The sequence below is a fragment of the Cyprinus carpio genome, chromosome A1, assembly GCF_018340385.1.
Source record: "Cyprinus carpio isolate SPL01 chromosome A1, ASM1834038v1, whole genome shotgun sequence".
In the NCBI taxonomy this organism is placed as follows: Eukaryota; Metazoa; Chordata; class Actinopteri; order Cypriniformes; family Cyprinidae; genus Cyprinus; species Cyprinus carpio.
The window spans coordinates 9,766,343-9,780,413 of record NC_056572.1 but is presented as its reverse complement, the minus strand read 5'-3'; the positions used below and the strand labels follow the sequence as shown (position 1 = coordinate 9,780,413).

Genomic DNA, 14,071 nt, shown 5'->3' with positions numbered 1-14,071 from the left:
TACGTGATTGGACTCTAGACCAGATAACATAAAGTTCACGAAGCTTTCGCCGTAGTAGGAGAGGTAAACTGGTACTGTCATAGTGATTTAGATTCTAGATCAGTATGACAGTGCAGGTTTACCTAGAGTCTTGAAATAACTTCCTCTAGGGGGCGCCTGATGGCCAAAAAGACGAATCCTCTCCTGAATCTCATTCAAATCACAGTGTGTTTTTGTGTGTTACTGAGTATGTTTACACACTAAACATATAATAGTTTAAATCTATTGTTCTATTTCTGTTAAGCAATTGGCATATAAATAAAAAAAAAAACTGCTTGCGAAATTTCAAATAAAATAATTTTCAAAAAGTCCCATTGATTAATCATAAACTACTGAGATGGGTCAATCAAAAGCAGCGATGGGAAAAGTAACATGTACCACATTGGAGTGGTGTTCCGTGATACTGGGGAACTTTAACAGCTCTTAATAAAACTGCATTGCGGTTAGTTAAAATATAAAACTCTGTATTTATTTAAAAAATAATTAGACACTATTCAAATGTTTGACCCAAGGTCGGTCAAATAAGTCCCGCCCCTGTCCTCCTTCTCTGGACATGTGGATCCACATTTACGCTCTTATTCTAAAACTACGCAATTGAGCAGCAACTGAGCTGAGCACACTGTCTTGCGTAACTGTGGTTGTGAATTTGTCGCAACGCTGCTGTCGCGTCAGAGAGAGGGCGCCTCCACGACGCCTTCCTTCGGCTTTTCTGTGTTTTCAGTCCTTTTAAATTAATGCTGGAAGGCCAAAATGGATTTTGGTGATTTATTTGACGAGCGGACGTTCACCTTTTCTGACTTTCAGGAGTTTACGGTCAGTATCTGGGGTGTTTTTGTTCTAGTGGCGCTGTTTTGGCGGCTGACAGAAACTCACGGGAAACTGACTAAAATAGGTTTTAACGTCTTCTTTCATATAAAGCCCAGAATATTAGAGTGCAAGAAAATAATTATTCTTAAATACAGCAAATATCTGCTTTATCTGAGTATGTAAGACAGTAACTATTTGTTGTGAGTATAGTCCGAGGCTTCCTCAGAGGCCCAGTGTTTGGGTGTGATAGGAAAAACACACCATAGTGCTGTCGTTGAGTAACTAACGTTAGTAACTTAGATCTCCTTTAAAATAAAATTTAAGACGTTTGACATTTAAACCATGAAACATTGTGTTCTGTAATCATGATCAGTTTCTGCCTGGACACGAGCAGTGGTCAGAGAGAGTGAGGAAACGACTGTATTATGGTCTTGATTCTGACAGCCCGCTGGATGCTCTATCATGTCCCATGACAGGTGAGTCAACTAACGTTAGTTAAACTAGCGCCAGCGTCAGTGGTTGTTGTTGCAGTGCCATTTATTGAGTTATCGTCACCTAACTGCTTGCTTTGTCTCCCGTGTTTACAAGGATTTTTTTTTAAGACGTACAATTTTGGATTGGACCTTTAGTGCAGTTTTTTTTCTTTTGTTACATATTTTATTTTAAAATATATTTTAATAAAAAAATATAAAATAAATGTAATAATTATGTGCATGTTAAGTATTCAAGCTATTGCAGTTATTTTATTTTGACTTAATTATTTATACTCATATTTACAATGATTAGAATTTAAAATCTTAAATTAAAGTACTGGGTAAACATTGTATTCAAGCTAATACAATTAAGTTGTTTTAATTAAAATTATTTAATAACAGATTATTTATTTATAATTTTTTAAATAATGGAATCATTTTATTATGGCTTAATTATTTAAACTTCTATTTACAATGATTAGAAATAAGTTTAAAGTCTAACATTTAAATACCGGGGAAACATTTTGCTCATATTAACATTTGGTCATAGCATAAAAATGTTTTTATGTCAGGCAAAGTTTTATATCAAAGCATTCCTAGATAGGGCCGTGTTTTTTTTTTTTTACCTTATTCTATTAATATGACAGTTTATTTGTGTTGTACAGTACTGCTAGACCTCTCATCGTTGTATTTCCTCTAGATATTGCTGTGGAACTGCTCCAGAAATCTGCCCCAAGTCCCATAAGGAAACTCCACAAGAAGTACGCTGCACACGTGGCCAGGTAGGATCGCATTATATCTTTGATTTCAAAATGTAATCTCATTCTAATAAATTTTGTATATGATACATTTTCACTGGATCAACATTGAATCCTTTTTTGTGTTACAGGGAAGCATGTATATCTCCCTGCGCTATGATGTTGGCCTTGATATACATTGAAAGACTGCGACACAGAAACCCCGAATACCTACAACAGATCTCATCCTCAGACCTCTTTTTGATATCCATGGTATGCACATCCAAGTATTCTTTTTTTTTTTTTTTTTTTTTAAAGTCAGTTTGCTATTTTAGTCAGTTTCATTGAGAGTCTAATTTCTCTGAATTTCTCATGTTATCTCTAGATGGTTGCCAGTAAATATTTGTATGATGAAGGAGAAGAGGAGGAGGTTTTCAACGATGAATGGGGTACTGCGGCCAAGCTGGATGTTCAGACTGTCAACACTTTGGAGATTAACTTCCTCAATGCGATTGTAAGCGTGACTCTCCACCTTTCCAAAGAACTACGGCTGTTTACAGTAGTTCGACTTGTTTTGTCCTTATATACACACTTATTAAGGCTAATTCTGGACTGTTGCATTACTGGTTGTGAGTTTTCTATTGAAATTGATATTAAACAAGATCTTTCACATTTACAGGACTGGAACCTCTTCACCGAGCCCAGTGACTTCTTTAAAGTCCTCAGTCAGGTGGAAAGCAGGTTGGTGAACATTCAGTACTGTATCAGCACAGTTCATCTCAAACAATACTGAGCAGGGTTCCCACGGGGCCTTGAAATCCTTGAAAGTTTGTGAATCTGAAATAAAAAATTCAAGGCCCTGGTAAGTTTTTGAAAATAAACATACATTGATACAGGTGCTTGAATTTATTTTGTAAAAGAAGTTTTTTGGAAAAATTTCCATATTATTCCCTCTGGTCCACTAATGTGTTATTTCGCCAACAATTCGTGGCTTATGCATACAAGCTTGCTTGATTTACATTGGTTACGCGCATTTACGCGTTATGTTAAGTGTTTTGCGTGTGAGGTACTTTCTGTTGTATGTTGCCATGACGTTAGAGTGACCATATTTCCTCTTTTTGGACCTTAAAAAATGCGTCTGGCTGGGATTTCTGAATCGCCCAAATGTCGAGAATTTGGCTTTTTCCATCCACAATTGCAATTTCTTAATACATATCGGAGCGCTGTGAAGGACTGTTTTCTTAATCCCGCTCCCACTCAATTTCTGACCATTATTGCCCGCTCCCGTGATTTTTGTGTCCAATCCCACCCGCTCCTGTAAACATTCTAATATTGCATAATTTTCGCATATCAGTAAAGGTTTGAAATATTGCTTAATTACATTTGACTAAAATGCTTGTATTGAAACATTTTGCGTTCTGCCTATGATAAAACTGTGCTAGATGTTAATTTTTGTGAAGGAGGGCCATTGGTAGGAAGTTTTTTAACTGTGGTTATGATCAATATGCATAACAGTGACTGTAAAATATGTATTTTAGGTATGGAAATGAAATATTTTCAGTTTTGATATTTGGGGTATGGTCATTGCACTACTTCAACCACCAACCAACCACACCCCAGCCCACCGCACCGCCCACACCCACTGTCCTCTTTTTGGAAAACTAAAATATGGTCACCCTACATGGCGTTCATGCGCTACAAAACTACTAGGATGGTACCTCTATGTTTCACAGACACACCCAGAAATTAATGTTGAATTGCTTTGCCTGTTAAGCTAATGTAAACCCATGAGGTAAGAAAAACATATTCATATATCTTAAAACTTCTGGTTACATGAGCCTAAGCTCTTTTCAATAAAATCCATGCAAAAGTTAATATCAGATCATTTTAGAATACAGTATATGATGTACCGAATATTCTTCAGTTTTATTCAAAACAGAAATACAACAAATAGAATATCAGATCTCTGACATATGGCCAAAAATAAAGGCAAAAAATTATTGCATAGTTGTGTTTGACACATGAAAACTGTAACAATGTATCTTAAAATATAACACAATGTAACCTCGCTGTCACTTGAAATGTGTCCTCACATCAAGTCCTTGAATTTGAGGGTATGGACCTGGAAAGTCCTTGAAAGGCCCTTGAATTTGAAGTTAATCAAGGTGTGGGAACCCTGACTGAGTCATACATTCTTCTTTTCAAAAGATCAAGGACCACTTTTAATGACATGATCTGTTTTAATAGCCCATAAGTATTTATGTCTTTTGCAACTAGCAAGTGACTCGCTTAGATTTAATGCAGTTGACCTTTTCAGTCTAATCTGTTTATAAGAGTAAATTGGAATAGCAGTACGTTTCTGTTTCATCTGAGTTATGTGACGAAGTTCAAGGCCTTCACACATGCTCATTCTGTTGTTTGGTTATAATATTCCAGTATGTGTGTGTGTGTGTATATATGTATATGTATATGTGTGAATATAAATATAATATAATGAATATTTCATTGGGCTTTGTCCTCGTAGCATTGCGGAGCGACAAGGTATGAAGCGAGGTTGGTTCACCTACACGGATCTCTGTGTCCTGTTGGAGCAAACCAATTGGAGGGACGCACTATCAGTTATCTACCAGCACTTTACCAAGGTGAATAATCACAATTAAACATGTATGAGCTCCTAAATACGGTAGGAGCTTATACAGGTTTCATAAAGTAGCCCATATGACATGCACGAGTCGCCTACAACTCTCTCTCTCTCTCACACACACACACACACAAAAATAAAAATACTCTAAAAAATATACACAAAATCACAATTTTTACAAAATTTTTTTTTTTTATATATATATGTATATGTATATGTACAGTATGTGTATATATATATATATATATATATATATATATATATATATATATATATATATATATATATATATTAGTCAAATTGATATAATCACAATATGACTGTAAAATAATAAGTAAAACTATTTAATAGTCAAATTGATATAATCACATGTAGTCAAAGCTCAATGTCTTGAGCTTTACTTTAAAATCATAGGGGGAAAAAAACTGCAGGAAGCCCTTAAAGCCTCTCTTTTTTCACAACAGCTAGTTTTAGAAGATGGTTGACACATGTTGCATTCCCAAATGCATATTTTAAGAGACGCTTTCCGATTTAAAAATCGCAGTAAGCCATATTGCGATTTCAGTTTTTATTTAAGTTAATCGTGCATTGCTATCTTTAACCAGTTGTTGTGTTTTCTGCCTTCTCTGCAGGTTACCTGTATGTTGGGTCTCCTGTACTTGACTAGCGTAGCCGGTCTCATTGCTTCTTCTGCCGTCATCCACCAGCTCGGCTGTCTTCCCAATACAAGCCACACTTACCTGGACCCGATGAAGCACACATCCATTCATACACCAGCACTTCTCCCTGAGCTCTTGCCGGACACGCAGCAGCAAACCTCAAACCTCCATTGCTGCAGCCTGACCAACGATAGTTTGAAGCCACGGCCCAGTGTTGTTGTGCCAGATCAGCAGTGTTCTACCTCTTCGTCGTATCAGAACATGGTGCTTTGTCTCTGGGGCTCCATCATCTCCACTCTTTCCTACTCAAACCCCTCCTTGGATATTCAGCCACAAGACTGTTTGGTATCAGAAGTGATCTGTCACTGTCACACGCGTGGTTTCCCCCAGTGCGCAATAGCTCGCAATGGCTCTGCGCTTCTTTCCTCTCCGTGGTATGCTCGTCTCACAGCACTTTGGCTTGGGTTAGCTCCATTTAGCGAAGACCTAATATTTTCGGACCCCCATCTTAGCTCCATGCCACCATTTCAAAGACACCCATGTTGCCAAGAGACAACATTGCCATTTGGGAAATCACCATCACTTCTGATGCCTGGCTAGATGAGTAAAATAAAACCAGCAAAGTTTACATACATTACACTCTCTTGGTTTTCCTTAAAGTTGTATACGAACCAGCCATATGGACTGGTTATAACTGGGGTGTGGTGAGATATCAGTATGTTGGGGAGAAGGTTGTAAGGAAGTTTATTACAAAAGTGGCATATGATATGCTGATTGGCAGTTTGAGTTTTGATGTGTGTGATGCAGTGCATGCTAATGCAGTATGAATGAACAGGCTTTCTTTTCTTTCTCTTTCCGGATGGGCTAGTTTGGTTGGTTTTAGCTGTTATGTGAAACCTCAAAGGCATCCAAGCTAAAATAATGGTAAGTAGGTACATAAGTTAAAAAAGGGTCTGCTGTTGTGCGCAGAAGTGTGTGTTCTTGTTTTGAATAGTTTGCCAGGCTTTGCGCTACATGGCGTTGTCCTGCTTTGACTGTATTGTTTGGAAGTTCCTTCCTGCAAAAGCCTTTATTGTCAAATTAGGAAATAGTTTGAATTTAAGCCTGGTTTTGTTCACTTGGGTTCAAAGAGGAAGGGTGGAAGGAAAGCAAAAAGGGATGTCAGTTATACAATTTAGTTAGATATTCATAAGATTTATAATGGTCAGATGGTTGATGCCACACCTCATCCACATAGAGTTCATCATAGATTGCTTTAGTTAACTGTTCGAAGTTACAGTCCTCAATATTTTGATATCATAAAGTAGTAAAGTATTGAAATTGCAGAACAGACTAATTTAATAGATTTGGGTTCATCTCTCAACTTTAATGAGTTTAATTTGGATTTATGTTCTTTAAACTTAATGTAATTAAATAAATGATATATTATTAAGACTTGGACATAAAAGCACCCTTTAATACCTGATTTAGTGATTTATTACATATCCACTTATTAAATATTTTCTGTCCCAATTTTGTACATTTTGTATAGAAATGAAACATACATACAGCTGCAACAATGCAACGTAATAAAAATACCTTAATCTCAAACTTGTTTTGGTCATTTCTGGGTTTATTTATTTATTTTATGTGTCTATTCGTTTGATAAATGTTTAGTATTTTTTTAGTGTTCGCGACTAGTTGAAATAAAACGTGTAATGTTTTATTATATTATATTTCAGTAAATGATTTTTGGCATGGTTTTAGTTAATTTAGATAATCCTGCACTTTAATTTTTACGAAACATACTTCATTTTAACGAAATAATATTAAAGCCCGTTTAATGGTTAAATATTTCAAGCAATATTTCTGAATTTTTTTTGCTGGACTTTGACAGGTGTGGCATAAAGTTAATTTTGGACCCTTCATAAAGGAATGAATGGTAGCGCACATATTACACAAGCCACGCGCTATATTTGGAACAACCTGCGCGCGCTCCTACTAGCCTGCTCTCGCGCCGTCTGTCGGTGTCAACAATACACCTTTACACCACATTAATCCGGACTCGTACAATAAAAGCCTAAACAGGTGGTCTTCGCTTCACCTCCATGCCGTCGCTTTGTCCATCGGACCTACTGCGTTTAGAGGGAGCATTAGTCGTTTTTATACAGTCTATGGTCTTAAATAACCGACTGACCTCAATTAATCCTAATATAGATCGGGTGAAGCGGGATCCGCGAGCATGCGCAGGAAGCGGGTGCACAATCACAAATGGACACTGGCACGCAGGTAAGTGGCAGCAGGTAATAGAGTAAACCTTCAGCGTTTGGTGTATGTGTTAAAATAAAGGCTTAAAGAATGAAATGGGCATGACCGCTGAGTTCAACGTAAACAATTTTTAGAAGGGGTACAATGGTAATAAGGTTTTTTTTTTTTTTACGTTATTTACAAAACTACCATGGTACTGCTGTGGTATTACCTTGTCTTTTTGGAAAATTGAATGTAATAAAACCATGGCGGTTTGGAAGTACAGTGATATATAAACTTTATTACGATGGTATAGCCTATATTAAAGATCCATAGTACTAACATCTGATAGCCTACATAACTACAAAGTTACATACAGTAAGGGAAACCGTAAGAAGATGCTCATAATTGTTAAATGATGTGCATTTGGTGCTATAAAAGCATTATTAGTGGACCTAATTAAAATTCTGTAATGCTTTTCTGGGAGCATTTTTTTTTCCCTTGAAAGAATTATTCCTTGAAAGACAATGCAATGCACTTTTTTTGTTCCCAGCAGGACGATTGCCGTGAGGACTATTTAATGAACAGTACAGGTACTGTAGTGTAGCTACCTTTAAAGGGATACTCCACCCCAAAATGAAAATTTTGTCATTAATCTCTTACCCCCATGGAATACAAATTAAGATATTCTGGATGAAAACCGGGAGTCCTGTGACTGTCCCATAGACTGCCAAGTAAATAGCAGTGTCAGGGTCCATAAAAGGTATGAAAGTCGTCGTCAGAATACTCCATCTGCCATCAGACGTGCAATCTGGGTTATATGAAGTGACGGAAACACTTTTTGTAAGCGAAGAATCAAAAATAATTACTTTATTCAACAATTCCTTTGTCAGCAGTCTCCTCTGTGTCTCTCCATATCACCGTATGCTGCGTATGCTCTTCTGTATCATCTGCTGTTTCTACGTGTATTTAGCTTTGATTTGAAAGAAAACCGTGCATGCTTGTGGTGCGGATGATTGCACGTCTGATGGCAGATGGAGTATTCTGACAATGACTTTCATACCTTTTATGGACCCTGACACTGCTATTCACTTGGCAGTCTATGGGACAGTCACAGGCCTCCGGGTTTTCATCCAAAATAGCATAAATTGTGTTCCGAAGATGAACGAAGCTTTTACGGGTTTGGAACGATATGGGGTTAAGTGATTAATGACAATTTTTTTTTTTTTGGGTGGAGTATCCCATTAAGTCTGAACTTAAGTCTGTTCAATGATGGGCATTTACACACAGCATCTTTAAACATTCAGTGTTGTTTGGTGTGTTTTCATGTCTCTCCAGAACCCGATCCAAATGCAGAAGCTTATATGAACTTTGTGAAGAAACAATGTTGTTATGATGCAATTCCCACCAGCTGCAAACTGGTCATTTTTGACACCACACTGCAGGTTGGGATGCAATGAAATTCCTTGGTGTAACAGAAAATGTTATTGTTTAATATGATTTAAAAATGAGATTTTCATTAACAACAATAATTCATAAAGATAAAATATTTGTTTAGAACTCATCTGTTGTATTGACAGGTGAAGAAAGCCTTTTTTGCATTGGTTGCGAATGGCCTGAGAGCAGCCCCTCTCTGGGACAACAAGCTGCAGAGATTTGTGGGTAAGATTGATCTTTCTGAGTGTGTGCCTATCATTTATCTATATGAATTGTTCTCTTGTTTACTTCATTCCCTTACCATTTTCCCAGGTATGCTGACAATCGCAGATTTCATCAATATTCTTCATCGGTATTACAGGTCACCTTTGGTGGGTTTCGATCCCTGCCTCTTCTCTAATGATCACCTTGTATTGTACTTCGTGGTTTGAATCAAATTGATTTTGCATTGACTATCCACATAATGCTGCATGAAACAGATACTTTTTGTTTGGTAGATGATAACAAAGTAACTTGAAATATGATTTGGCCTCAGTACTTTTTCATGAAAATTAGTTGCATAGCTGATAGTTTGTGCCTTTTATTTATAAATTATTAAACTCTGCAACAGTTCAGCCCCAAAAAAGAGACAATACTTGACTATATTGTCAGATATGTGCTGTTTTCTCAATATCCCTCCCTTATATATCTGTAATTATTTATATAAAAAAAATGTTTTTTAAATGTATGAGCTTAAAATTTTAGGGTTATTAAGATTGATTGATTGATTTAATAATCTTTTCAGCAATGAAGCATTAAATTGATCAATTAAAGACATTTATAATGTGACAAATATTTATATTTTAAGAATTGCTGTTCTTTTGAGCTTTCTGTTCATCAAAGAATTGTGAAAAATGTATCACAAAGATATTTCCACAAAAATATTAAGCAGCTCAACTGTTTTCAGCATAATATGAAATGTTTCTCGAGCAGCAAATCAGCATCAGAATGATTTCTGAAGGATCATGTGATACTAAAGACTGGAGTAATGATGCTGAAAATGCAACAGGAATAAATTACATTTTAAAATATATTACAATATTAAAAAAAAAAAATCTTTTTTTTTTCTCTACTGTATTTTCAATCAAATAAATTCAGCCTTGGAGAGAGAGACTTAAAAAAAAAAAAAAAAAAAAAAAAAACATAAAAAAAATCTAACAGGCCCCAAACATTTGAACAGTAGTCTATATTTATATATACAGTACACATTACAGTGTATCATTCTTATATATATTATGGTTGCTTTATTTCTCTTGTAGGTTCAGATATATGAATTGGAGCAGCACAAGATTGAGACATGGAGAGGTGATTCATTTCAAAGTAAATAATCTGAAGATGTTTTCCAGTGCAGATATTGTTACCAACCCAAAATACAGTCACTACCAGTTCATTATATTTAAGTCTAATTTAAGGGACTGTAGGTTTGACTTACTAAAACATTTTAAAATACACTATGCATGTTTTTAATAAGCATTCTTTACATCAGTTCAGATTTTAGGATAACACATTTATTAGTGAAACATTATCAGGCTGCCTGTATCTCCACAGTGCTCAGTATATCTCACACAACTGTCATTGTGTGATTATAGGGCAAATTTACTGCATAGTGTTACTTGAGATGAACGACTTGCATTTAATTATTTTTTCAGTGTTTCTCTGTTTGTCTCGTCATGTGCTCTCTGTTTCTGTAGATGTCTATCTGCAATATCACGATCAGTGTCTCATCAGTATCACACCAGATGCGAGGTATTAAAAACTTTGTGCTTGCTTATGTAGTTGACACAGTTGAGTTTTCTTGGTGGTTGTTAAGGTTGCTGGCACCATGTATGATAAGAATAATCATAGAATAATCATAACTTGCATATAAGATGCTACATAGATTTTCCTATCTATACTGCCATTCAAAAGTTTGGGGTCTGTTTTATTTTTTACATTTTTGAAAGAAGAAGCTGATCAAAATTAGTACAATTGTGAAATATTATTTCAATGTTTTTCTATTTTAATATATTTTCAAATGTAATTTATTCCTGTGATGAAAAGCTGAATTTTCAGCAAGTGTCACATGATCCTTCAGAAATCATTCAAATATGCTGATTTACTCAAAACACATTTCCTGTTATTATCAATGATAAAAGCAGTTCTGCTGCTTGATTTATTTATTTATTTATTTTTTGGAGACCATGATACATTTTTTTCAGGATGATACATGATATATTTTTTTAGGATGCTTTGTATTCACTGTAACACTGACTTTAAACTTTTGAACAGTAGTGTATGTATTTGTAATATATTTTTATATATAGTTTTCTGTCCGTACACAGCCTCTTTGATGCAGTCTACTCTTTACTGAAACACAAAATCCACAGGCTGCCGGTCATTGATCCAGAGTCTGGAAATGTCCTTCACATATTGACCCATAAGAGAATCCTCAAGTTCCTTCATATATTTGTAATACGACTAAATCCAGTAGTTGATTCTATTTGAACTCCTCATTTTACAGTTCAGCATTTTTATACATGTATATAAATATGATTTTCTCTTCATCTCCAGGGAGCTGCAGTGCCCAAGCCACGCTTCTTGACGATGCAAATTAAAGATGCAGGAATAGGAACTTTCACAAATGTGGCGACTGTCTCACAGACAGCCACTGTGTACGACGCACTTTCTGTGTTTGTTGAGCGACGTGTGTCCGCTCTCCCAGTGGTGGATGACGATGGTACAGTACATCTAACTCATAACATAAAGTAAAATAAGTCAAGTTACAGGACAACAACAGAATAATTGTGCTTCTATTTACTTCCATTCCTTATGTATTATTTCTAGGCAAGGTGGTTGCCCTGTATTCCAGATTTGACGTGATTGTGAGAATCTTTTCTTTTGTTTTAATTTCAGACATTAAAAGCAAAACTGGCTTATTGAGACAACTTGAAGCCAGTATCTTGTATGGTGATATTTTAGTTGTGTGATACCGTTTCTTTTGGCAGAATCTTGCAGCACAGAAAACCTACAATAACCTAAGTATGGCATGCAGGAGGCCTTGCGGAGGAGATGCTGTTATGTGGAAGGAGTCATTAAATGTTACCCTGATGAGACTTTAGAAATTGCTATTGACAGAATAGTCAAGGCCGAGGTAAGGAAGTGTATTCTAAACTGTTTGTTAATTACTGTTTTTAAATCTGTGTTCTGTTGTGTCTTATTTTCACTGTCTTTTTTATTTTTGAGCTGTTTAATCTTGGTTCTGTGTGCAGGTCCATAGGCTGGTGCTTGTGGACAGAGATGATGTGGTACGGGGAATAATCTCTCTGTCAGACCTGCTGCAGGCCTTTGTTTTATCTCCAGCAGGTATTGATGCTCTGTTTTCCTAACCTGAGAGGATATGTTTCCTCCTGTTCCCTCATCTAACCTGCACTGGTATCCAGGTAGGCTTTACTCTGCCTTCCTAGCTCAGCTTTGACAACACTTGCATTGCTACTCCGCATAGCACTAGTCAAACGTTTGGACACACCTACTTATCCTCTATTACGACTATTTTACACGATTCAGAACAAACATAAAATCATCAAAACTATTAAATAACATGGAAGTGTGGGGGAAAACAACAACAACAACTATCTTTTATTTGAAGTGCGTAATGGGAAGTTTTACACACTGTTTTATTAATAATAATAATAATAATACATTTTATTTATAGGCGCCTTTCAAGACACTCAAGGACACCATACAATATAATACAAAACAATAAAAATACAAAATACTCTATTGACTATTGTATATTGATTCACATGTATGCTTGACATTTGTAGATCATTTTTCTTCACTATCTACTCCAGCTAATTTATTTGTAAGAAATATGTTCAGTAATAATTGTTATTATTTTTACTTAGAAATGTATGCATACTGTGCATACAATTTCTATTTGTCTAAAAAGGTGTGGTTAAATGTTTGACTGGTACTGTAAAATAATTACCCCACAATATAGCGTGCCTTTATTTATGTATTCCCTTTAGTCATTATAGATATCATCTGATGACATCATGTCTCTTGTTATGTGACGCTCCAGCACCCATGAATCACAGCCTAATACCTTTTGGTTTCCACAATGCCGATGTATTTTCTCTCTACTTTTAGATATTCACAACCAGTGAGCGATGAAAATAATTGAAAACTCTTATATGCAGTACTAATCGTAGAGAATTGTTGGTGAATAGAGTACTTTCTGCATGCTTTGTTCATGACCTGTTTGTTAGTTGTATGAGTATTTGAATGTTTGAGAATATGCTGGTGGGTCAGGGATGTGTCCTGGGGCCCATTGTTATGGACATTTAACACCAGTGTGGCTGGAAGCACAGTCACTGTCTTGTCCTCTCTGTATTATCTAGTTCAAAAAGCATGGTAATACCATGCTACTTTTTGTAAGTGTATTCTCTTATCCTGTTTCAGGTTTTTAAAGCAGATATAACTGCAAGGTAGAATCAAGAAATGATCTTTTTTACATTATGTTCATATTGTAAAATTTTATATTCAGTTTACCGTGTGTAATATATTAAACAACAAATTTCTCATTTAATTGAGAAACTGTTTATGATAAATGAGTACTGTTGCATTGTGTTTTCTAAAATTTAAAAACACATTATCAAATAATTTAAACAAAATGATCAAACAGTTTGTCTTTTGTGCTTTGCTATGATGAAATACATTGTCGAATTATCATTATTTTTTATTTTTTTATCTAATAAACAATTCCTTTTGCTCTTTTTTGCCTGATTGCCTAATTAAAAAATAATAATAATACAAAACATAAATTATTAAAATTATTTTAATTACATTTTATTAAATAATTTAATTATATAATGTATTTAACATTTTTGTAATACATTTTTTAAATAAATAATATAAATATTTTATATTTTATAATTGCATATGTTTTATTTAAATTGTAATAAAATAAAACAAAAATACATAAAAAATAACAAAAAATTATTTACACTGAAATTTAAAATTTCTATTTTAAAT

At 35.1% G+C, this 14,071-nt stretch overlaps 1 pseudogene; it reads left to right on the top strand.

Annotated features, from left to right (window-relative positions):
• The first annotated feature begins 620 nt into the window (after nt 1-620).
• On the top strand, nt 621-13,616 carry LOC109092346 (annotated as a pseudogene).
• The last annotated feature ends 455 nt before the right edge of the window (nt 13,617-14,071 follow it).